This window comes from Canis aureus, chromosome 26 (assembly GCF_053574225.1).
Source record: "Canis aureus isolate CA01 chromosome 26, VMU_Caureus_v.1.0, whole genome shotgun sequence".
Lineage (NCBI taxonomy): Eukaryota > Metazoa > Chordata > Mammalia > Carnivora > Canidae > Canis > Canis aureus.
In genome coordinates this window covers 9615095-9641236 of record NC_135636.1, presented here as the reverse complement: position 1 = coordinate 9641236, position 26142 = coordinate 9615095, and positions in this window count along the sequence as shown.

The following is a 26142-nucleotide window of genomic DNA, read 5'->3' as shown; positions in this document are numbered from 1 at the left end:
ATAATAAGTTTTAAAAATCATTTGTATTTCCTTGGTATTGGTGATGATCTCTCCTTTCTCATTCAGGATTTTATTAATTAGAGTCTTTTCTCTTTTGTTTTTAAGAAGGCTGGCTAATGGTTTCTATCTTATTAATTCTTTCATAGAATCAACTCTTGGTTTTGTTGATCTGTTCCACAGTTCTTCTGGTCTCTATTTCATTGAGTTCTGCTTGAATCTTATTAATTCTCTACCTCTGCTGGGCGCAGGTTTTATTTGCTGTTCTTTCTCCAGTTCCTTTCAGTGCAAGGTTAGTTTGTGTATTTGAGTTCTTTCCAGTTTTGTGAGGGATGCTTGTATTGCGATTGTATTTCCCTCTCAGGACTGCTTTTGCTGTATCCCAAAGATTTTGAACTGTTGCATCTTCATTCTCATTAGTTTCCATGAATCTTTTTAATTCTTCTCTAATTTCTTGGTTGACCCTTTCATCTCTTAGCAGGATGCTCTTTAAATGTGTTTAACGTGTTTGAATTTCTTCCAAATTTCATCTTGTGATTGAGTTCAAGTTTCAAAGCATTATGGCCTGAAAATATGCAGGGGACAATCCCAATCTTTTGGTATCTGTTGAGACCTGTTTGTGACCCAGTATGTGGTCTCTTCTGGAGACAGTTCCATGTGCACTTGAGAAGAATATGTATTGAGTTGCATTTGGATGGAAAGTTCTGTAAATATCTGTGAAATCCATCTGGTCCAGTGTATCATTTAAAGCTCTTGTCTCTTTGGAGATGTTGTGCTTAGAAGATCTGTCATTTACAGAATGCGCAGTATTGAAGTCTCCCAGTTAGTGTATTATTATCTAAGTGTGTCTTAACTTTGGTTATTAATTGATTGATATACTTGGCAGCTCCCACATTAGGGGCATAAATATTCATGATTGTTAGGTCCTCTTTTTTTTTTTTTGTTAGGTCCTCTTGTTGGACAGATCTTTTAAGTATGATACAGTCCCTCTTCATCTCTTACTACAGTCTTTGGGATAAACTTTAATTCATCTGATATGATAATTGCTACCCCTGCTTTCTTTTGAGGACCATTTGAATGGCAAATGGTTTTCCGACCTTTCATTTTCAGGCTGGAGGAATCCTTAAGTCTAAAATGAGTCTCTTGCAGACAGCAAATAGATGGGTCTTGCTTTTTTATCCAGTCTGAAACCCTGCGTCTTTTGATGGGATCATTAAGCCCAGTCACATTCAGAGTTACTACTGAAACTGCAGAGTTGGCTTGGTGGTCACATATTCTTTCAGTTTCTGCCTATCTTGGAAGCTCTTTATCTCTCCTTCTATTCTGAATGAGAGCCTTGCTGGATAGAGTATTCTTGGCTGCATATTCTTCTCATTTAGGACTCTGAATATATCCTGCCAGCCCTTTGTGGTCTGCCAGGTCTCTGAGGAGAGGTCTGCTGCTTATCTAGTATTTCTCCCCATATAAGTTAGGGATCTCTTGTCTCTTGCTGCTTTAAGGATTTTCTCTTTATCTTTGGAATTTGCAAGTTTCACTATTAAATATCAGGCTGTTGAATGGTTTCTATTGATTTTATGGGGGGATCTCTCTATCTCCTGGATCTAAATGCCTGTTTCCCTCCCCAAGTTAGGGAACTTCTCAGCTATGATTTGTTCAAATATGCTTTCTGGTCCTCTACCCTGTCGGTGCCCTCTAGAATCCCAATTATACATAGATTTTTCCTTCTGAGGCTGTCATTTGTTTCCCTTAACCTTTCCTCATGGTCTTTTCATTGTTTTTCTCTTTTTTCCTCAGCTTCCTTCCTTGCCATCAACTTGTCTTGTATGTCACTCAGTTTTTCTTCTGCTTCATTAACCCTCATTGTTTGAACCTCCAGTTTGGATTGCATCTCATTTAATTGATTTTTAATTTTGGTCTGATTAGATCTAAATTCTGCAGTCATGAATTCTCCTGAATCCTTTATGCTTTTTTTCCAGAGCCACCAGTAGCTTTATATTCATGTTTCTGAATTGGCTTTCTGACATCGAATTGTAATCCAAATTCAGTAACTCTGTTGCAGAGTACTCTTCTGATTCTTTCTTTTGTGGTTAATTTTTCTTTCTATTCATTTTGCTCAGTGCAGAGTGGCTGTATGAGCAGCCTGAGTCAAGAATATCAACCATTACCTAAGTAAATTTCACCCTGGATGATTCTGCCAAGGTCAGAGACCAGAAATTAAAAACAAAGATCAGAAGAAAATAAAACAGAAGGACCACTAAAGTGGAAAACAAAATTTAAAACAAGTAATAAAAAATAAAAGGCCAGAATCCTAAAGAAGTAGGGAAGATAAAAAAAGAAAGAAAAAGAAAAAAGAAAACAAAAAGGGAGAAGAAAGATGTGGGGGAATGGGAATTGGTGGTGGTGAAGAAGTTGTAGTGGAGGGAGAATGCAGTCTACCTGAGGGGTTCTAGAGGGTACTACTCTTGTTTTTGAGTATTTTAAGTTCCGTATTTTAGAAGATGCTCAGTCCCAAATGTATTTAAACCAGAAATACTTGTAGAGGACTCCAACATTGACCACCAAAACATAAATGAGAGAAAAGAGGGGGGCAGAATGGGAATGAGGAATTTCACAGAATGAACCCGCATGGTATACCACTTAGTTCTGGGTGCACACTGGTCATGTTTTAGAAGGTATTAACTTCATCCATTGTAGAACAAAATAAGGCAGAGAAAACAAAAAACACAAAACAAACAAACAAAAAACCCCTATATCTTGTATATCTCCCAAAATTAAGCTGAGTACGTTGAAGGGAATCTAGAAGTGCAAAATGTATCTAGGACCTGTAATTGTAGAAACATGAAAGTTAAAAAGCAAGAATCTTAAAAATGAAGAGGTGGTAAAATATTATAGTTAAGGTGAGAAAAAAAGTTAGGAATTGACAGTCTGATATAAAAATGAGTTGTACTGGAAAAAGGAAGAAAAGGAGGGGTACCCTCTGGTTCTATATACCATAAATCCCTCGACTTCCCCTGGAGCTTTCCAGCACTGCTGGGTCAAGAACTTGCTCTTCCCCTGTCTTTCCAGCTGGTCTTCTCGGGGGAGGGGCCTGTTGTGCTGATTCTCAGGTGTCTGCACCTGGGGGTGATGCCCCGCTCCCTGCCAGTGTGAGCTCTTTACCCCATGAGGCCTTTGTTCCCTGCCCCCCCCCCCCCCCAGGCACAAGGTGACACGAGGAGGAACGACAACACTGGCGGCGGCCAGCTCTCCAGCCCTGGAGTCAGCTCCCGCAGTAATTACCACAGCTCCCAGTCTGCACTGGCCTGGATGCTTCCAGGGCGGGGGGCGCTGATCTGCACAGCTCAGGGGTCCTGGTGGCAGGAGCGTCCCCACTGTCCTGGGCCCTCCCCGCCTCCGCCTGTCCCGGGGGGAGTGCAGGATCCGGGGCTGTGTCCCCCAGCACCCTGGGATCCGGGCCGCGCAGCCCCCTCTGTCCAGGGCCCCCTCCTGAGCTGCTCCCGGGGCCCCGCCGGGCGCTCCAGCCCTTTACCGCGCTCAGCTCACGGAGTGCGGCGCGCTCGCCCCCGGGCGCACCTCCTCTGCTAGTGACCCCGGGAGACCGGGGGCTCCAGGCCCCTCCTGGGGTTCTGCCCGAGTACCCTGCAAGCACCTTTCTGTCCGGGAAGAATCCAGTGCTGATTCTTCCTGCTTCTCCGGGGCTGGGATTCCCTGTCCCCGAGGCTCTCACCTTGGCCTTAGTCGGCTCCTCGTGGGGGGCACTTCCCCCACTTGATTCTTTTTAATTTATTTTTTTTTCCGCCTTCCTACCTTGTTAGAAGTGAAAACTCTTCTCTCTGTAGTGTTTCAGCTCTTCTCTCTTTAAATCTCAGGTCGAATTCGTAGGTTTTCAGAATGATTTGAATGTTACCTAGGTAAGTTGGTGGGGACAGGTGACTTGGGGACCCTACCCCTCCACCATCTTGCCCTACATCCTGTTTTTCTTCTTTAATATTTGAAATGGAGCAAAATAGAGCATATAGAGAGAGAGCATGCACTTTTTGATATGTGTGACCAAGGGTTTCTTCATAGTGGCCTCACAAGAACTTTGGATTAATGAGACACACAACTGTAATGGTTTTCCTAAGACTTGCATATAATATTATTACAAGGAAAACCTCTCTATCAAAATGCAGTCTGAAAAATTTTTGAGTGTGAGAAAGTGTGTGTGTGAGTGGGGGGATGAAGTTCAAATACAGAAGTCAGTGTCTGCCCATAAATGCCTTCATGCCTTATGGAGCTTATTCCTTATCCTACCATCCTTGAGTTCTGAAGCCTGATCCTCTCTCCGCCTATTTATTCCTTGGGACATCATCTCTAAGAGAAGAGAGAGAATCCATTTCTAATTCATGAAAACACAAACATCATTTACATGGTGCTTAATAGAAAGCCCCAGCTTTGAAAAGGTTCCTTTCAAGGGAAGGCTAGTGAAAAATACCAATAGGGGTACTAATAGCGGATGCCATTTTGTGACAGCTGCCCTAGGAGTTTTGTATACATTATATCCCAGCCCCATTTACCATCCCGTTCTCTTGCTATGTAATAAATCATCCCAAAACCGAGTGTCTTAAAACCCTAAAATAAGTTTTATAAAATTTAAAAATCAATTTTATTATAGCTCATAATTTTGTGGATCAGAAATTCAGGTGATGAAGTCCCAATAGTTCATTTTTGTTTTTGTTTCTCTTGCCTTCATGGATGTATCTTGCAAGAAGTTACTGTGGCCAAGTTCATAAAGAGTGTTGCCTGTGTTCTCCTCTAGGATTTTGATGGAATCTTGTCTCACATTTAGATCTTTCATCCATTTTGAGTTTATCTTTGTGTATGGTGTAAGAGAATGGTCCAGTTTCTTTCTTCTGCATGTAGAAACAGTCAGCAAAACTAAAAGACAACCTACAGAATGGGAGAAGATCTTTGCAAATGACGTATCAGATAAAGGACTAGTATTCAAGATCTAAAAAGAACTTATTAAACTCAACAGAAAAAAAAACCCTCAACAGCAAAGATATAAACAGTCCAATCATGAAATGGGCAAAAGACATGAACAGAAATCTCACAGAGGAAGACCTAGACATGGCCAACACGCACATGAGAAAATGTTCCGCATCACTTGCCATCAGGGAAATACACATCAAAACCACAATGAGATACCACCTCACACCAGTGAGAATGGGGAAAATTAACAAGACAGGAAACCACAAATGTTGGAGAGGATGCGGAGAAAGGGGAACCCTCTTGCACTGTTGGTAGGAATGTGAACTGGTGCAGCCACTCTGGAAAACTGTGTGGAGGTTCCTCAAAGAGTTAAAAAAAGACCTGCCCTACGACCCAGCAATTGCACTGTTGGGGATTTACCCCAAAGACAAAGATGCAGTGAAACACCGGGACACCTGCACCCCGATGTTTCTAGCAGCAATGTCCACAATAGTCAAACTGTGGAAGGAGCCTCGGTGTCCATCGAAAGATGAATGGATAAAGAAGATGTGGTCTATGTACATAATGGAATATTCCTCAGCCATTAGAAATGATGAATACCCACCATTTGCTTCAATGTGGATGGAACTGGAGGGTATTATGCTGAGTGAAATGAGTCAATCAGAGAAGGACAAACATTATATGGTCTCATTCATTTGGGGAATATAAAAAATAGTCAAAGGGAATAAAGGGGAAAGGAGAGAAAATGAGTGGGAAATATTAGAAAGGGCGACAGAACATGAAAGACTCCTAAATCTGGGAAACGAACAAGGGGTGGTGGAAAGGGAGGTGGGCAGGGGGTGGGGGTGACTTGGTGATGGGCACTGAAGGGGGCACTTGATGAGCACTGGGTGTTATACTATATGTTGGCAAATTGAACTCCAATAAAAGATTATTAAAAAATAAAAAAGAAAAGAAATTCAGGTAAGGCTCAGGCAACCAATTATGCACGATACCCATCAGTTCAAGTCATTTGATTGTTGTCAAGGGGTGGATGGCCTGATCTGGAGGGTCTAGGTGGCTTCATCCTTTGTCCAGGGACTTGATGGTATGGCTGGAAAGCTGGATGCAGCTGGATGGTTGACCAGAGCACCTACACAGCACCAGTGTGTAGATTGGGGCTCTCAAAAAGAATGTTCCAAGATATCCAGAAGGAAGCTGCTATGCTTCTTCTGATCTCACTTTTCCATGGAATCCCCAGAACATCTCTCTCTGCCATGTTCTCTAGGTCAACAAGTCACTAAGAAAAGCCCTGTTACAAGGAGGTGGGAATTAGTATGCAATTCTCTCCGGGAGGCATAGCAAAGGGTATGTGGACATTCCTTTCTCCCTACCCTTTTTACATTTCCTTTTATGTAGCAATTATCACCTCTGACATACTATATAATTTACTTATTTATTAGGTTTACTGCTTATTGTTCATCTACCCACACTTAAACATGAGCTCCACAAGGGCAAGTGTCTTTGTCTGTTTTCTTCACTGGCATGTCCTAAGCACCTAGAATAGTGTCTGAAACATAGTAAGTGCTCAATTAATAATTGTTGGATACAGAATGATTTCATTTAATCTTCTTATTGCCCTTCAAGAAAGGAACTAGTATTATCACTATTTCTCAGATGAGAAACTGAGGCACAGAGATGGGAAGTCACTTGTTCGAAGTCTCACGTAGCTAGTGCATGGAAAAGCCAAGGCTTGAACCTCAATCTCTCTGATGTACTTTTAGATCAAAAACTAATTCCACATCAGGAAAGAAATCCAGCACACAAGAGAGCAGGCAAAGAATTGTACTCGTGGATTTTCCTTACTTCTTAAGCCAAATCGATGACTGGCTTAGGGTCCATGGTTTTCCCTTGAAATGGTTTATCTGTGCTGGCTTCACCTTCTTTTTACCAGAAAGACCTATGGGAAGACTGCTGTGGAGAATTGAGTGTGGGGTGAGCTTGTTGCCTCTCTCCCAGCATTGCTGGTACTGATAGTCCAGGACTCTTGGATGTGGAAAAGGCTCTTCATTTGATTGTGAAATCAAGCCAGCCTCAACTGTGATGAGCAGCAGCTTTCTGCATTCCTGTTGAATAATTCTGTGTAATATCCTCCTGGCTATATTTAGACATGACACACGGTCTCTGTTGGTTAAGATAATGAGACAAACTAGAGGACAATGTCACAAAAGCCACCCCATGCAGGCAGAGCCCAATGTCTACAGTCATAGTGCCTTTCTTGTCCCATCCCCCCTCTTCTCCCATTGCAAATTTTATATTCTGCCCCCCACACCCCTTCCCCCACCCAGACATCTCCAGGGAAAACCCAACCTCCCTGGACACTTTTATTTTGTCATCTCTGGAACCCCTTCAGTGAAATGACATCATATGACCTTGTCAAATCCTATGAAATCTTTTCCTATCTAAATATAAGTATTTTGATACATGTAATTTCTTTCAGGATGGAGGGGCCGGATTCTGGCAGTTGGAGAAGCTCTCTATGGCTTGTTGTGTGGTTCTCCTTTGTCCCAGCTCTGTCCTCCCACCCCCATCCCCGTTGTCTCCTTTGCTAGATGTAGCCCCGTGTGGGGGCCAGCCTGAAAGTGATGCTTGGTGATGTGGGGCCCCTGTGGGCAGAGCAGAGCTGGGCCATACCAAGTGGAAGATGAGAAGCATGGCTGAATGGGGTGTGTGTGTTGTAGCTGGGGTCGCAAATAGGGCCTGCCCTAGGGTGGAGCCCTCCCCTGAGGGCAGAGCCATGGGTCACATTTTTTTTTCTGTCACCATATTCCTCTTGGCCCACTTAAAAAAAATTGAGGTAAGATGAAATTCACCACCAACCATCACCACTATTTCTAGAACATTGCTCTCAGCCCATGGAGGATCCTGTACCCATTAGCACTCATTCTCCTCCCCTAGCATGTGGCAAACCCTAATCAGTTCTCTGACTGTGTGACTCTGCCTGTTCTGGACGTTTCATGCAAGTGGACTCATAGAGTGTGTGTCGGCCAGTTTCTTGTTCCCTCTGTTAGGGTGACAGTGAGCTCAGGTTAGGGGTGATCTGCTGATATTTTCTGTCAGCTGTATGAGGCTTCCCACGAGCGACACTGGAAGCCACTCAGCTCTCCTGATGCTCAGGAACAGGGCCTAGGGGAGGATGCTCCCCTCCTCCATGTTTTGGATGGACAAGTCAAAGGTACTTGGTTGCTCATGGCAGTGACCAGCTCAATAAGGCACCATTGGGTGGCATTCATCCCCCCTCAGGGCTGCCAATCCTCTTCCATTAGCTGACTGCCTCACCTCTGCAAACAACAACAAACTGAACAACAAAAACAACTTCCTGCCTGTGAGCCCTTTCTCAGGCACTGCTTTTTTGGGGGTGATGGGGAGGCAGGCCCCAGAAAGGAAAACTCCCAGAAAGAGACTTTGCAGCCTTTGGACACAGCTGTCTGGGCCAGTGTGGATAGGCAGAGGGGGTGAATGCAAAGGCACCGGGGTCTTTCTTGCTTCTAGCCTAGCTCTGCTCCTCAAGGGACTCTGCATAGCCTTTCCCATCCCTGTGCCTCAGTCTCCTTATCTGTAACATGGATCAATAATACGTACTACCCTATAAGGATACAGTGAGGTATCTGTGACCAGTGATGCATGCAGGGCCTGGTCATAGCAAGCGCTGATGGAATTGTCAGGCCCCTTGAGCTCCAATACTCTACTGAGCAAAGCAGATCTCCAGCCTCGCCCTACTTGAACCCTCCCTGTACCCAACCATCTAAAGCTGTGCTGTCCAGGCGGTAGCCACATGTGCCTCTTTAAATAGCAATTATTTAAAATTAATCAAATAAAAAATTCAATTCCTCTGCAGCATTAGCTGCCTTTCAAGCACTCAATGACCCCACATGGCTAGTGGCTCTCACATTGGTTGGCACAGATACAGGGCATTTCAGTTATCGAAGAAAGTCTTTTAGACAGTGCTGCTCCTGATGCTCTGAGCTATTCATTCTTTAAATCTTTCCTGTCCTTTCCCACCCCCATGCCTTTGTTCGTGGCCTTCCTCCTGTCTGGATTGCCCATCCATTGGCTATTTCCTCTCCCCCAAATGTCAATATCCCTCTGGAAGTTGAGGGACCTCCGCGCTCTGATCAGCATCAGCCCTGGGCTGTCAGGGTCAGCTGGCAGCTGGCCCTGCTCCATGCTGCCTAACCTCAGCTGCACTGGGGTCCTGGCTGCCACTGTGGCTCACGTTCTGCTCCACATGGGTTTGTTCTGTGTGCCAGGCTGGGGTACAGCAGCTGTCTTTGGGAGGGTACTGTTCTTACAGTGATGGTAGATGTCCAAGAGGCTGGGGACAGACACACTGTCACTTCTGCTCATATCCCATTGAGTAAAGCAAAGCTGTGACTGAGCCCAGATCAGGGGCAGGAAGTCTCCTCTGCCTTATGGGAAGCACTTGAAAGTTGAAAGACCAGGGGTATGGATACAGGGAGGAACACAGAATTGGAGCCAATTGCTTTATCCATGATTTAGGAAGCCACTTTCCCTCTTTCAACTTAGTGACTCAGCTGTCAGTTCTCGGACTTCCAAGGGGCTCCTAATTCTTTTCCCCCCAACTCTGGTGGTGCCCCATGGTCACGATGACTCTCTGCATCTCCCTCCACATCACACTTCTGTGAACACCACTATCTGTTTGATTGTTGGGCTCTCAGCTTCCAGGAATGCATTGCCTAAAAATATGAATCGCTGAGAATTAATACTTCCATCAAGATATTTGCAGGCTGACCCAGGATCATATTTACTCAGATCAGGGAGTCTTTACCGATGTGTTATAGGTGATCTGAGAGGTATTTGGGGGCTCTGTTTATCGTCATCTCTTTGTTGATAAACAGGAGCTCAGGCCAAGGACATTTCTCTTGCAAGGAGCTCATTAGGGCACTGGTCTGGGAGTCAGGAGACCTGGAGTGGGCTCCAGCCCTGTCAGGTCACCTTTGGAAATGTTTCTCCCCATCTCTCAGCTCCAGTTGTCTTATACGAAGAGTAGGTAATCAAGCTAATGGTTTCTCTGTCCCCTGATGGCCCTGAGATATTATGGTCTTGAATCCTCATTCTGTCCCTGGTTGGGCAGCAGTTGGCCTTGAGAGGATGTGCCCTGCTTTCTGATTGCTGTGTCTACAAACTTTTCCAGCCTCTGACTCTTGTTCTCTGCCAAAGAAGCAGACTTCTATCAAAAGAATTTCAGGGTCTACTTTTCCCAGAAGGTGTGGCTGTAGAGACCCCAGAGGGGACTGGGCCATGCATGGACACTACTTGACCTAGAATTCATTGACCTTCATCAGAGTGGGAGAAGACCTCACTGAGCATTGGTGCCATATTGCAAACTGAAGTCCAACTCAATCAGATCCTAACCATGTTCCCAGGGCAAGTTCAGGATTACCCCCAAGGCACTGGGCTTTAGCAATACAGAAGGCCCTGAAACTGGCTTCCAGGCCTTGTGCCCATCCCTGCTACACTCACTCAAGTTTCAGAACAATAATGTTTCATTTTTTGCAGACAAATCCTGGACTTTTCTTTCCCAGGAATCAAACTGACTAACATCCAGAATGATTCGCTACTGGTTTAGAAGTTCGTATTTGGAGACAAGGATGTTTCTGAAAAGGGCCCAGAAACAGCTGGAGAAAATAATCTGTTTCGTTGCTTGCCTTGGACAATAATGGAAGCAGGCAGAATGACCCATGGCTTCTGGGGAAGACTGCTCCCTGAAGGACCCTTACCTAGGCAGCACTTCTCCAGCAGCATTTGTCTGGATCAGGGTGTCTTCATCAGGCTGGGAACTAGATGGGAGGTTTGGAGAGGGAGGTTGGGGGAAAATAGTTTGGGGGATGCTGAAGGATGCAGGTGCTCTGGTCAGACAGGTGGATGCCAGAGCGGGGTACATTCAGACTGAGACCACTGGAAGGAGCAGGAGAGGAGAGGAAGCAAAGTATTATCATCTCAACATGTAATCTATATAAAGGTTTTTAATGAGCTATTTTATTCTTTCTTTTTTTGCACAAAGTTATTGAAATTTGGTGTGCATTTCACCCTTACCAACACATCTCAGCTGGGACATGTCACATTTCAGGTGCTCAGCAGTCACATGTGGCCAAGGCCTTCATACTGGACAGTGTAGTTCTAGAGGCACCCATGGAGTTTGATGGAGGCTGGGTGGGAGCACTCCAGAGAAGCCCCTTGGTCAGAGTTGACTTCAAGGACAAAGAGCCACCAGAGCTGGACCTCCAGACACAAATGCTGCACCACCAAGTTTAAACCCCAGGGGGTGTTCTTTTCCACAAAGTGCTTTCAGGGAGCATCTGGTGACCCTGGGGGTTAGGCAGGCAGAGAAGGAGGGAAGGGTGTGCCTGCAGAGGAAATTATCATAGGGTAAGGGCACAGATCCTCCAGCACTGCCACCTGTTTGATGGAACTGCAAGCACCTGCCATGGGAGATGAGGGGGCCAGTGGGGGTTGGACTGGGGAGAAGGGAGAGCAGGTTATGGCAGGCTTTGTGTGCCACTCCAAGGAGACTGAGTTTCATTCTGCTGCTGATTTGGGGTTGTGATGAGGTAACATTGACCAGGGCTTGCTTTTCAGTGGACGACTCAGGCAGCCACAAGCAAGCTGGGGAGGAGCCGAGACAGAGGGAACTCTCAGATAAGCAGGAGAGAAATGTTGAGGGGCTGGGCTGGGGCAGAGGGTGAAGGGGAGCATGGGTGTGCAGCAAAGAGATCCAGGACCTGACATTGGGGAGGTGGATATCAGATTAGAGTGAAGCTGAAGGAAGAATCCAGCAGGCCCCCATCTGCAAGGGTATGTGACTTTCCTGCAGAAATCCCCAGCTGCCTGGGGCAGAAGTAGAGGGTCAGGACTTTGGGGCACACCATGTCTGCTTCATAGAAATAAAGGCGCTGATTTGACACCAAGGGGCAGCTAGAAGCACCTCAAATCTCCTTGCCACCTGCGTTATCTGCTCCCAGCACAAATGATCTGCCTTCCTCTGTCCTCTCATCTCCCTGAAGTTCCAATGAACATGCCGGTTTCTTCCCATTTTTAGTTCTCCCTATGGCCTGCTGTTGTATTGGGAACATCTTTCCATGGAGTCACCTGGAGGTACCCCTTCCAGAACACCTGTGGCAACAAGAAGCATGCAAGACAGCTCCAGCATGGTTCCTTCTGGCTGAATTTGCCACGTGTAGTGACAGTCCTGGTTCCACTCACATCAAAGCACTCCCCTGCTGTGAGGGGTTTGAGATTCCACATTTCCAACAAACTCCCGGCAGCCTTTGCTGGTGGTTCATGAACCACACTTGGAGTATTAGGGGCCAGAGCCAGGATCCTCAGCCTTGGCTGTTCATCACAGAAGCAGCTGGAGAGACTGAGATGCCCAATGCCTGGCTGCACTCCACACCAATTAAAGCAGAATATCTGGAAATGGGACCCAGCCTGAGTCATTTTTAAACATTTCTACTGCTCCCTTGGAATCCAGCCATATGGGAAGAAGTGTACAGTCTCTAGCTGGAGAGAAAGGGGCTGGAGTGTGAGACACCAATGTCAAAAGAGAGGCCACAGAAAGGAGAACCCAGGCCCAGATGTGAGCCATTGCAGCTAAGGGCTCAGAAACAATTGAGCCTGATCAGCCCCAGGCCAGCTGCTCCAGCCAACACCACATGGAGCAGGGATGAGCTGTCCCCACAGAGCCCTGCCTGGATTCCTCACCCATAGCATCGTATTTTTAAGTCCTTAAGTGGTTTGTAAGCCACTAAGCTTGGAGCAATTTGTTACACAATTGATAACTGATACAACATGCAGGACCCTGGGTGTCTTCCTTGAGAGTAGGACCTTGGTTTATAAGCCCTCCATGCTTAGCATTTAAGTTGAAATTCGGAGAATACTGGAGAAATGCTGAATGCCAGGGAAAGGCCAAAGTGAAAATCATGGTGTTGTCCAGGCCAATTAAAGTCAGGAAGTAGTTTGTTGTTTGGACATATATTCAGTGAAAATCAAAGCAAAATAGACGAGGCTCCCTTCCTTCCCTTGAGGAGCGATCATCCTTCTGCTGGCTTCAACTGACTCTTTCTGTTTCTCCCCATTTAGTGCATTCCTCATGGTTCCAGCTTCCAGACATAGCCTGGTCATCGGAGCAGTGATCAGTGAGAGGTAAATGGCTTCGGGGTCCACAAGATGCTCAGCTTGGCTTCTTGTGATGAGGCTTTCCAGAACTCAACTCCATCACAGTTCTGGGTCCTGTGCTTTTCCCAGGGCCTGTGGCTCACCTGTCATTGCCAAAGATGCCAGGACTGGTGGCCTCAGACCTCCCTGAAGGTGAGGGATTGGTGAGTGCCCCAGGTGGCCCAGGGAAGGAGTGGGCAGCAGAAGTCCAGAAGAGGAGCATTACCACATCCCAGGCAGATATGGGAGCCTTTGAGGGTAGCAGCTCCTGGTCAGGCAGGCCTGACCCTGCTCTGAGACATAGGCACAGCTTGGGGATGTGGTATTGGAGATGCGGCTTTAGCTCCTCTCAGGGGGAGGGGTCTTGTCAGGGCTCTTCTCTCAAGCCCCAGTGCCTGCTGCTGCCTCCAGAAGCATCTCTGTTAGCCATGAAGAATGATGGCCCAAGGGCTGGGCTTAGGGATGGAGGGGTGGGATCTGTCCTGCCCTCTACCCCAGGGTGGATCTGAGGCTGCAACTTTCCTTTGTATTTTTCCAGCAGGTTCACATTTTCTTCCAGAGAGCAGTCCCAAAGAAAACACCCACTTGGCACCTCACTGGCCTCCAGCCAGTACCAGGCGCTGGGCTGTGTTCAGGGTGGACGTGTGAAGACCTCTTGGGAACATGGAAGCTACTGGGCAGTACTGCTCAAAGTGGCCCATGGGCTGGTGCCAGGCCATGAGCTCTTTGGTACCAGCTGGTGACAAGACGAGCATTTAGAAACTTTCATGGCACTTAAACATTGCTGTGACATCTGTGCCTGTGGCTTTGTATTTTACAAAAGTATTAGTTCACGATGGACTGGGTGGAAATGGAATAAAACAGATCGATCACTGCGGAGAAGAAGTGGTGCCCCAGGAAACTTGGGCCATGAGGACAGCAAGAGAACTGTTTCCGGGAAGCTCCCATCCACCACATGCCCTGGGTTTTATGCTTACGAAGCAGTGAGGAAGGTGTTCAGTTCCCCAGTATTTCCACTGGCTCCGGGGTCAGCCCTCATTCTCTGAGGTCCTGCCATCTCTGTGGCTCTCACCATATGGCTTTCAGGCCAGCAGTGTCAGCAAGACGGGAACCTTTAGAAAAAGGCACATTCTTAGGTCCCTCCTGAGACCCACTGCATCAGGACCCCTGGGCCCAGCAGCCTGCTTCCACAAGCCCTCCAGAGCATTCTGGTGCTTGCTTAAACGTGGCATTAGAGACGCTTTTATGCTGTGCTTCCTTTGAATGGGTCACTCTTCTTCACAACTATATTCTAAGCTCTTTGAAGGCAGAGGTCCAGAATTCTCCTTCTGCTGCAACTCCCACAGCTGCTAGCCCAGCATTGAGATTGGAACTGAATAGATCAACCAGTGATATATTCTTTGTCTTCAAGTTCATCGCAATGGCTGTGCCCATTATACAACTGGGCAAACCAAGCAATGAAAGGAACTCTATAAGACTGATTTTAGGGACCACACAGTGGAAGATTTGGGGTGATAATTCTCTTCTCCTTTCTTCTTGGCATTGCTTCTGCCAGGAGCCAGTTTTGGCCCTTTATAGGGCCTGCCAGGTCTTCTAAACTAAAACAAAATATTGAGGGTATACTGGAAGGAAGTGACTAGCTCTGTTGGCAGTTTGTGCACCCAGAGAACCCTGACATCCGTGGACGTCATTGCTCTCTACAGGCAAAACAGGCAGCTTGGGGCATTTCTCATGTGAAAGGATACTGAAACCATCTGTTCTAGAACCTCCCACTGGCCCCGAGGTCATTAAGTGGTATTGTGGCACATCTCTTCAGAGCACTTAAGGAGTGGGACCTCCCAATCCTGGTGGTGGCAGGGACTCCAATGGCAGGGTGGGAGGTGGGCCCCCACGGCCTTGCTGCCCCCCTGGGGTCAGATCTGGGGGAGTGAGCGCACCTTCTTGATCTGGGTCTCTAGCTCTGTCCTGCTGATGGCCTGCTGAAAGGAGGGACAGAAAGAAGGGTTTGGAAAGAGTATACCTGAGCTGGAACATTTCCTGTACTTACCAAAAGACAAGTTGTGGTAATATGTCAGGAGAGGTCCTGGGACAGACCTATGGCAACAGCTGGCTTCTGTGTTGAGGACTCTGACACTGCACTGGGGCCTGACCCCAAGTTCTCACTTCTTCTTCTCATAGAAGACAGCCTTGAACTTGGGCATGTCATGGATGTTTCTAAAACAAGGCCTTTTTGGCTCCCCAAACCCGCATGGTCAGCATGGGAGAGTGGGCTGTCTCTGGCAGAACTTGGGGGAAAGCTCCATGCAAACCGGGCCTCTTGGCAGGGCGGCTCTCATGTCCTCCACCTCTGCACTGCTTCCTTCTATGAAGATATGATGCTCTTGGGGCACCTGGGGGGCTCAGTCAGTGAAGCGTATGCCTTCAGCTCAGGTCATGATCTCAGGGTCCTGAGATCCAGCCCCACTTTGGGGGAGGGGGGGTCCCTGCTCAGCGGGGAGCCTGCTTCTCCTCTCCCTCTGCCTTGTTGCTCCCCCTGCTTGTGCTCTCTCTCTCTGTCAAATAAATAAATAAAATCTTTATATATATATAAATAAAATAATGCTCTGTGGCTCCAGACAACTGTTCTGGAGGGGGTAACACCCAAAAGCAAGTGTCCCTCAGACTCTGTGTTTGTCCCTCCTGCTCTGCGTAGTGTGGGGAACAAAGTCAGGACATCAAGTATTGCAGGGCACTTGTGACTCACTGCTTGCTTGACACTGTTTTCTTAGAATAAAAGGCAACTCCTACTCTGTCTCTAGCTGACATCCTACGCTCACCTCCCCACTGGGTCCTTGCTGATGTGCCGGTGGTGATTTCTGCAGAGCACCAGGCTCCTGCCTGCCTTGAGGCTCCACAGGGCTGTTACTTCTGCCTGGGTCATCCTGTGCTCATCTTTCTATGCCTGGATTCTTTGTCCTATTTCAGTCTGAGCTCACACGTCATCTCCCCAGAGGTGACCACATCTTGTGACCACCTTAGTGTCACTTGCCTTCCTTCATCTGCCTCTTCCATTGCCCTAGCCCTGGGCACTCTCATATCCTTCTTTATTTTCTTCACAGCGCTTGCCACACTCTACCTTTTCTTCCACATTTGTGAGAATGCTTACTGCTGTCTACCTCCCTGGGATAAATACTCCAGGGAAGAGGGACTGCATCTGGTTTATTCCCTCCTGGATCCCAGTGATTTCATCCATGGCTGGCATCCTGGGATTGTTGCTGGAATACATGATGAATTTGGAGATGAGAGGCTGTATTAGCTTTCTGTGGCTGCTGTAACAAATTACCACACACTTGATCACTTTAAATAAAATAAATGTATTCTCTCATGGTTCTGGGTCCAGAAGTCTGAAATCAGTTTCACTGGGCTAAGGTATTGGCAAGACCATACTCTCTCCAAGGACTTCCAACATGCTGTCTGCCTCTTCCAGCTTCTGATGGCTGCTGGTATCCTTGGCTTAGGGCCTTTCACTCCAATATCTGTCTCCATCTTAACTAAATTGCCTACTCTCTTATAAAGATCCATATGATTGCATTTAGAACCCACCATAACCCAGATTAGGTGATTCCTCTCAATATCCCTAATTTAATCATACCAGTTGCCACATAAGTTCATCTCCACAAGTTGTAGTGATTAGGAGCTGGAAATAGGATTGAAGTCAGCATTGAGCTCACAATGGATGGAAATCACAATGTGGCCTAGCTCACTGCACAAAATTGTTGGCAATACTCAAGGACATTTGCAATAGGATATGCATTGAAATGAACGATTCCTTTAAAAAATTCATTCTTAGTGACTTCTAGAAGAATGCAAGATGCAACACACAAGTGAGTTATTGCACTGCCAACCAAGGGTGCTTGTATATGGAATATGGAATGGTGCAAGAGAAATTTGTTCTGGCCTTGGTCTCCTGGGTGTTGCTGGGCTGATGGCCTCTGCTGGTGTCACAGCCATGCTTTGACAGCAGCAGCTGCTTGAACTTATGGGTGTTTTGCTGAAAAATTAGATAAAACTAAAACAATCTGAGGGTTGTAGCCTGCTCACAGTTTTGCAAGTTCAGCAAAGATAACCAAATTTGCTTTGTGTGCAGAATACCATTCCCTCTCTGACAGGAAGCTCATGGTATCTTTCCAATAGAAGAATCCAGTGTCTAACTTAATGACAGAGGTAAAGGATGGACGGGCAAGGAACCGAAGGCTCCTTGGGAAGGCGGTCAGGGGAGAGAATATGGAAGATTACTGTAGGGCTCTTCCACCCTGAATTGCCTGTGAGTCTGGGTGTTCTCTGAGCAGCAAAGATATTTTAAAGCTGCCTTAGTCATTCTAGTGTATAGGCCATGCACAAGATCTCTATATAAGGCTCTGGCTAGGACCAGGCTATGATTCCATCCAGGCACACTGGACGTGATGGTCTCGGGTTTGAGGGTTCAGCCAGGTCATTGGATGGGGAGAGCAAATGTTGGGGGTCTCCTTCAGTGATTTTATGTATAAAACACACTGCTCCAAAAAAACCTACACAGCTCACCAGGTGGTTCATGTATAAAACAGTTGCACCTCAGATTCCAGGGCTCTCTGGATTTGGGGAGCTGATGATATGGCCCCCAGAAACAACCTTGGGCTTGAGCAGGTTTTGCCTCCCAGCCCCTACCAAGGTCCCACCGCAGATCTGTGCTTTTGAAATGTTAAAGTGCACATGAATCATCAGGAGATGTTGTTCAAGCACAGATTTGGATTTGATAGCTCTGGGGTGGCGTCTGAGATCTGGCATTTCTCAAGGTTCCCAGTGTGGCTCCTCATCCTCAGGCCCCACTGTAAGGAGTAAGGAACACAAATGTGGTTTGGTTTTGTAGATCACTGCCGTCAGGCTTTGCCCAGGAATCTTCTGGATCTCAGTGCTGCTACTTCTACTTGGGATTGAGTGGCTTCTGGAGAGGTCGGTGAGGCCCACTGTCTCTACTTCCTCATCAGTCACAATGTTACACTGCCTGGTGCTGTGCCCTATTTTTCCCCAACATGCTCTCTTGACTCCCCAGAGCAGCAGGTCTCAACTTTGGCTGCCATTTGAATGATCTGAGGAACTTAAAAAAAAAAATACGGATGCCCGGGTCCCACTCCCATAAAATCTAGTTTGATTCATCTAGAATTTGGCCTCCCTGCGGGGATTGTTAAATCTCCCCAGCCCATTCTAACATAAAGCCAAGGCTGAGAACTGCTGGCCTTGAGCAATGGCTGTTAAGTGCAGAACCCAGGCAGAAGCAGCAGGATCTCCAGGGAGTTTGTGATAAATGGGAATTATCAGGCCTCACCTAGACCCACTGAGTCAGGGATCTGGGGTGAAATGTGGCAATCTGTGGTCTATCATCATTCCTTGTTATTATGATGCACCTTGACTTTCTGGATATCCAGGTGGCATAAATAAAGCTTGTTTCTTACCCACCCACTGCTGAGGAGCACAAAAGGCGAGCACCTCGGTGTTCTCTTGGGAAGCCCTGAGCAAAACCAGTTGTTCCCGAGGAGGGGGGCTCCTGGGACTCTGCGAAGCCAGGAGTAGGGTGATTCTGTAGGGTGATTCAGTAAGCTTCTCAGGCCCCACACGTTTGGGGGCTGGCTGCTCTGGCTGCCTCCACAGGCCACCTTCCAGCCCCAGATGCACCAGCTATTTAAAGTCTCAACTGTATAATATTTTCCATCTTGTGGCATATAGACTTTACTTAGGAGTCCTTTGGGGCTTCTAGGGGGTTCATGTTTCTCAGCTTATCTATGACTGTCTGGACTCGAGTCCCCGTGACAGATCACTTGTTTCTGTTTTCTCTTCCTAATTGGGGCGGGGGGGGGGGGCGGTGGTGGTGGTGGGAGGAAGGAGAAGAATGACCTGGAATGTCCTCTGCCCTTGCAGGAAGCCTCCCAAAGTACATGAGGGAGAGTGAGCCATTGCCCAAATTCACAACACTCATCCGTGACAAACTCAAATCTTAAGTATAAATCTTGGGCCCAGCAGACTCATCGTCCCGGACCCAAATGTGGCTAGGGGAGGCCTCTTGACCTCCTCTACATTTCTCCCTCATGGGCTGTGAGCCTGCCACCTTGGGGATTCATTACAGACTTAAGGTCAGGTGATTTAACTGCTGAGTGACGGGAGGTCCCTGCCTGCTAACTAAGGTGTAGGGAGTTGAGTCTGCAGAACACACCCTGTCAGGAGTGGCACCCATCAGCCTCCCTGGGCAGGACAGGAAGAGGCCCAGAATGCCCCTTAGGCTCCCAGCAGACCTAGCTGATGAGCCCTGTTCCCAGATCCTACTAGTCTGTTCAGGCACCTGGGGGAGATGGCCTGCTTTCCAGACACCCTCAAAGAGGGATCATCTGCTTTCAGGATCACTGTCTTCGGGTAGTACCTGGGACAGGCCCTGAGCTGGAGATGAAGTCTTAGGTATAGCCCCTGGGGGAGCAGAGTAGGCAGAGGGGGCAACTGGCCTTCTACATCATCCACAAAGTCCTCAGCAATTCTTGGTAAAAGCAGAGGGGCTGGGCTTTATATTCCCTCCATTGCCAATTTTGGGAAGGGTGTGAATGTGGGTGAGGCACACAGGTGGGAGCTGCCAGCCAGTGCTCAAGTGGCTGGGTAAGCAGGTACCTTGGCCTGATGGAGGGGTCCAAGTGGGAACACAGCACCCACCACAATCACATGCCAGTTAGCCAAGCTCAATCAAGGCTAAGAGTGGGCTTTTCCTGAGGGGCTGTGTTGTGGGAGGGAGCAGAACCAGCATGGCCATGAACAGAGTCTAAAAGTACCTGTGCTTGACTCAGTCTCACTATTCATTAGCTGTGGGACCCAGGGAAGGCTACATGATCTTTCTATTACTCAGTTTCTTCAACTGTAAGATGGAAATACTATTGGCCTTTATTTCGTTGTGAGGACGGAAGGAATTATCATCATGTGGAGAGAATTTAACTCAGTGGTTGGCAAAGTGCTTAACAAATAGCATTTTGTTCCTGGAAAGGGTTTGGTGTGCTGAGGAACCTCCCTGAGTATAAAGAGTGCTGAGTCTGAGGACAAGAATGACTTTGGGGTAGGAGAAGATCAAGAGAGTGTGCCACGTGATAGAATGAGCACTGGGTGTTATATGCAACTGATGAATCACTAAACTTTACCTCTGAAACCAATAATACACTATATGTTAATTAACTGAAGGTAAATAAAATACATCTTTTTAAAAAGAGGAAGTGTCCCTGCTTGGCACACATATGCACACGCACACACACCACCCCCAGGGAAAGACTGCCATGCCATGGCAGGATTGTGGAGAATAGTAGGCATCTGTGCTCAAAGTTTGAGTTTCTACATGAACTTGTGAACTCCATGAAGTGACTAGAACTCTCAGGGCAGGGCAGGGCAGGGCAGACCTAACAGGCTCCCTGCAGGTAGGGCACCAGCGAGGCTCTTCAGAAGTTAGGCAGATGTATGGAAGGGTTCTGAGGCCTCCTGGAACTTTTCTGGGCTCCTGAGATAGATGCAGATTTGATAGTACCCCCAGTGGGGAGGACATGGAGAGTTTGGGCTGTCAACCTAAGTCTGCTAGGGACATGGCAATGGCTGAGAACCAGATGGGGATGTGTAGCTCTGAAGACACCTAGATGCTATGCCCACCTCCCCACCCCTTTGGCCACTGATTTTAGAAGCTCCCCAGAAAAGAGGAAGGTGAGGGAGAAATTCAGCTTCAATCTGGAATGACTGAGTGAGTTTACCTTGTAATGTAGATAAATTAAGTTTTCACCCTTGGCAGGAGGAAGGGGGGTAAAAAGTAAGGACTAAGTTACATCATTACACTGTTGTAGAAAGAAGGTTGCTTTGGTGTCCCTTCTGGACTGAGGGTTCATACCTGCCACCTTTCGGTCCTCTTTGGGTCTCTTGAAACCTGTCACCCACTTGGCATTCCCATTTCTGAAGGTTTCTGCAGACCCCATCCAAAGGACAGGGGGCAGTATGTTTTGAAGTCACATATGGAAGGACATTTTACCAATGGTAATGCACTGTACAAATCTAAGAGATGGGGATAATGAAAATGCACAGAATTTGTCCAGAAAGAGAAAAGCATTAAACTTAGTAGGGATTATCCTGAGAGGAAATTCCTAGTGCTACTTCAGATTGTCTCAGTCACCGTGCCACATAAACTCTTAAAAATCACTTCCAGTCGCTGTTACATATGGCATAATGCGGTTGTTAAGTAGATCTTGAGCAAGTCATATTGGCTAATTCTAATGAGTCTAGAGCTTTTCTTTTCTGTTCTTCTAAAAATTTAAAGCCCATGGACATTGCCTTGGGAAGCTTCCAGCAGGTGATAGGCTCCATATCCAACATAAGCCTGTCAAAAATCCCATGCCTACAATGTTAGAGCTCATGTTTCCAAATGTAACCTTCCTTTCATTGGTTGATTGTTATTTGGGTTGTATCCATATTTTTGCTGATTGTGAGTAATGCTGCTGTGAACATTTTTGTACAAGTGTTTGTGTGGCTATGTTTTCACTTCTTTGGGTATATACCTAGGAGTGAGATTGTTGGATCACATGGTAATTCTGTGTTTAACCTTTGAAGAACTTTCTCAAAGTGGCTGTACTGTTTTACATTCCCTTCAGCAGTGAATGAGAATTCTGATTCTTCATGTCCTTGTCAATACTTATCTGACTTTTTAATTATAGCCATCCTAAGTGAGTATGAAGTGGTATCTTATTGTGGTTTTGATTTGCTTAATGATTAATGATGTTGAGTATATTTTCATGCGCTTGCTAATTGTTTGTACATCTTCTTTAGAGAGATGTACAAAGAGCCTGTTCAAGTTCTTTGCTTATTTTTATTTTTTAAACTTTTTTTTTTAAGATTTTATTTTTAAGGGACGCCTGAGTGGCTCAGGGGTTGAGCACCTGCCTTTGCCTCAGGGCGTGATCCCAGATTCCCTGATTTTAGTCCCACGTCAGGCTCCCTGCATGGAGCCTGCTTCTCCCTCTGCCTGTGTCTCTGCCCCACCCCTCTGTGTGTGTGTCTCTCATGAGTAAATAAACAAAATCTTAAAAAAAGATTTTATTTTTAAGTAATCTCTATACTCAACATGGGGCTTTAACTCACAACCCCGAGATGAAGAGTCACATGCTCTACCAACAGAACCAGCCAACCCTTTTTGCTTATTTTTTTTAAGATTTTATTTATTTATTCATGAGAGAGAGAGAGAGAGAGAGAGAGAGAGGCAGAGACCAGGCAGAGAGAGAAGCAGGTTCCACACAGGGAACCCGATGTGGGACTCGATCCCGGGACTCCAGGACCACACCTTGGGCCAAAGACAGGCGCCAAACCGCTGAGCCACCCAGGGATCCCCTCTTTTTGCTTATTTTTAAAGTTAGGTTGTTTCCCTTTTGGTGGTTGAATTGTAAGCATTCTGGATACAAGTTCCTCATCAGATAAAATGAAGATGACCTTTGATGCACAAAGTTTTTAATTTTGACAAGGTTTGATTTATCTATTTTTCTTTTTTGCCTGTGCTTTTGGCATCATATTTAAGAAACCATTGTCAAATCCAAGATCATACAGATTTGCCCTTATGTTTTCTGATATGAATTTTATAGACCTCTTACATTTAGATCTTTGATCCATTTTGAGTTAACTTCCATATACGGTGTGAAGGATCCAACTTCCTTCTTTTGCATATGGATATCCAGTTGCCACAGAACCATTTGCTAAAGACTAGTTTTTCCCTGTTCACTAGTCATGGCATCCTTGTTGAAAATCAGTTGACTGTAGATGTTTGGGTTTATTACTAGACTTATTATTCTATTCCATTGATCAATATATCTGCCTTGATGCTAGTACCACACTTTGTTTTCATTACTGTTGATTTGTAGTAAGTGAGAGTTCACAAAATTCTTATCCCCCTCCAAAGATCATTTTGGCTATTCTGGGTCTCTTGCAATTCTATATAAATTTTAAGATCAGATTTTCCATATTTGCAAAAACACTCCTTGGAATTTTGTTAGGGATGGCACTGAATCTGTAGATCACTGTAGGAAGTATTGCCATTTAATCTTCCAATCCATTAACATGGGATTTCTTTCTACTTATTTAGGCCTCCTTAAATTTTTTCACTTTTATTATCTTTTACAATTATGTACTAACCTTTATTGGTGCGTTTTATTTGGATAAAAATTACTGTGTCTGTGGTCACTTGCATTTGGTATGAAGAACTATCATAAATATTTTCTGTAAGGTAATCTACTAACAACAACAAATTTGCTCAGTTTTTAATCTGACAATGCCTTCATTTTGTCTTTATTTTCTAAAGAAATCTTTGCTATCTTAGGATTCTTGGTTGACTGTTTTGTTTTGTTTTGTTTTGTTTTGAGTACTTTGAACACATTATCCTACCACCTTCGAACTTCCATGTTTCTAATGGGAAATTAACTATTAATCTTATTGTTTCCCTTATAAGTAATGAATCATTCTTTTCCTACTTGCTGATTTGTCTATTTCTGGATCTCTTTGTATTTATCCTATTTGGAGTTTAATATTCTCAATGCATAGGTCAGTATTTTTCAATAAATTTGGGAGCTTTTTCAACCTTTGAATATTTTTTCTACTCCTTTCTCATCTTTTTCACTTCTGGTCCTTCTATGACATGTATGTTGGTGTCCTACATTTCTCTGAGATGTTTATTTTTCTTCATTCTTTTTCTCTTGTTCTTCTTCAGATTGCACAATCTCTATCAGTCTATCTTCTTAATTCTTTCTTCTGCCAGTTCAAAGATACTGTCAAGTCCCTCTGCTGAATTTTCATTTCAATTATATCCTTCAGTTATGAATTGCCATTTGTTTTTTTTATGATTTCTATCTCTTGATTGTTATTTTTTTATTTGATGCAACATTGTCATCATGCATTCCTTTAGCTCTTTAATAATCGTAGCTTCCTTTAGTTCTTGAACATATTTAAAATGGCTAATTTGAATTTTTTCTCTTAAATATGACTTCTGGTCTCTCTCAGGTAGTTTCTATTGCCTGCTTTTTTTTTTCCTGGTGTATGAGTCCTATTTTCTTGTTTCTCTGTATATTTTATCTTTTTTTTTTGTTGGACACTGGACATCTTAGATAATACATGGCTGCAATTCTGGATATTGGTCTCCCCTTTCCATGGCTTGCTATTATCATTACAATTTTTACCTGTTTAATGATTGGCTGTATTATTTTAGTGAAGTCTATTTCCCTCTCCCTCCTCCCTGCTACAGCTTGAAGCCTCTGATGGTGCTTCTTGGGAACATATCCTTGGGGAAGCCCACAGTCACTCTGGAATGACACCAGTTTTGCATAATTTCAATTATTTTTTAACATTTGTTAGGTTTGTTATATAACTCAGGTTTTGGTGTACCTATATGAATGTTCCTTGTGCTAGAAAATAATGTTGTATGGGAGTGTTCTATAAATATCTATTAGACCCAGTTGTTCAATGGTGTTTTTCTATTCTTCTCCATCTTTGGTGATTTTCATCCTAACAGTTTTATCAGTGACTGAGAGAGGAGTGGTGGAGTCTAAAACTATAGTGTGTCTATTTATCCTTTCTGTTCTGTTTTTGCGGATAGGTATTTTGATGCTCAGTTATTTGGTGTGTACACATTAAGAATTATTATGTCTTCCTGATGAATCTACCTTTGATCATTATATAGTGTTCCTCTTTGTCCTTGTAAGTTCTTTGTTCTAAGGTCTACTTTGTTTGATATTAATAGAGACATTCCTTCTTTCTTTTAATGTTTACATTAAATATCTTATTCCATCCTTTTACTTATATTCTACTTATATCATGTTTGAAGAGAGTTCCTTGCAGACAGCATATAGCTGTGTACATGCTTATTTGTTTTTCCTATATATTCTGACAGTATCTTTCACTTTTAACTGGTGTGTTTGAACCATGTATACTCAATATCATTATTGGAATGTTGGATTTAGGTCTATCATTTTATTAGTACTTTTTATTCATTCCTACTCTTTTTCATTCCTCTTTTCTGATTTCTTGCCTTCTTTTGGGTTATTTGAACATTATTTAATACGCTATTTAAATTTATCTATTTTGACTGTGTCTTCGCTTAGATATTCTAGAGGCTGCTGTAGGATTACAATATACATATTTAATTTTTCACAGTTCACTTAGAATCAATATTTATTACTTTTAGTGAAATATAGAACTCCTTACTACTAAATAGATCTTCCTCTTTATGTGATAGTTGTCTTATGTGTTACATCTTCATACATTGAGAATCCCTTGAGAAAATGTTATAGTTAGCTCAATTCCCAAGGTCTGTGAAATACTTTCTATGGTCAGATTCATGCATGTACATCTTGTGGCTGAGCTCAAGAATCAGAACCAAACTATGCGGTCACTTTCCTGAGCTCTACTCTCTGTGACCTCCTTAGTAGTTTCTCTTCTCCTAGGGGCTCCCCTATTTTAGTCCTCCAGACAGAAACCTAGGACTTTATCTCACTCTGCCACACCCTTTCCCCAAATGCACCCTTGTCTGGGGTCAGGTGGCAGGAGGGCAGAGAGAAAAGAAGTAATAGGGGTTCACCCCTCCCACAGGATTACAGTCCCTCCAGTTGGTGAGAAAAGCTCTCTCCCTCAGAGTCGTGGGCTCCTGTGGGCCCTCACTGATGTTTCTGTTGGTGCCACCATGGGCACCAGGCCATTTAAAGCTGGTATTTAAGAGAATGGAAAAAAGAACAAAAAGGGATAGTTTCCATGCTCTCTCTGACTGTTAGAAGATTCCTTTTCCACTTTAAAGCCAAAACTAGAGGCTTCTTCTAGAGCTGTCCTGTCTATACCTATGCCCACATCCAGGTTTTAGGCTGCAACTTAAGTCTACGCCTGAGAGTACTGGAGGAAAATAAAATGGAAAATCAC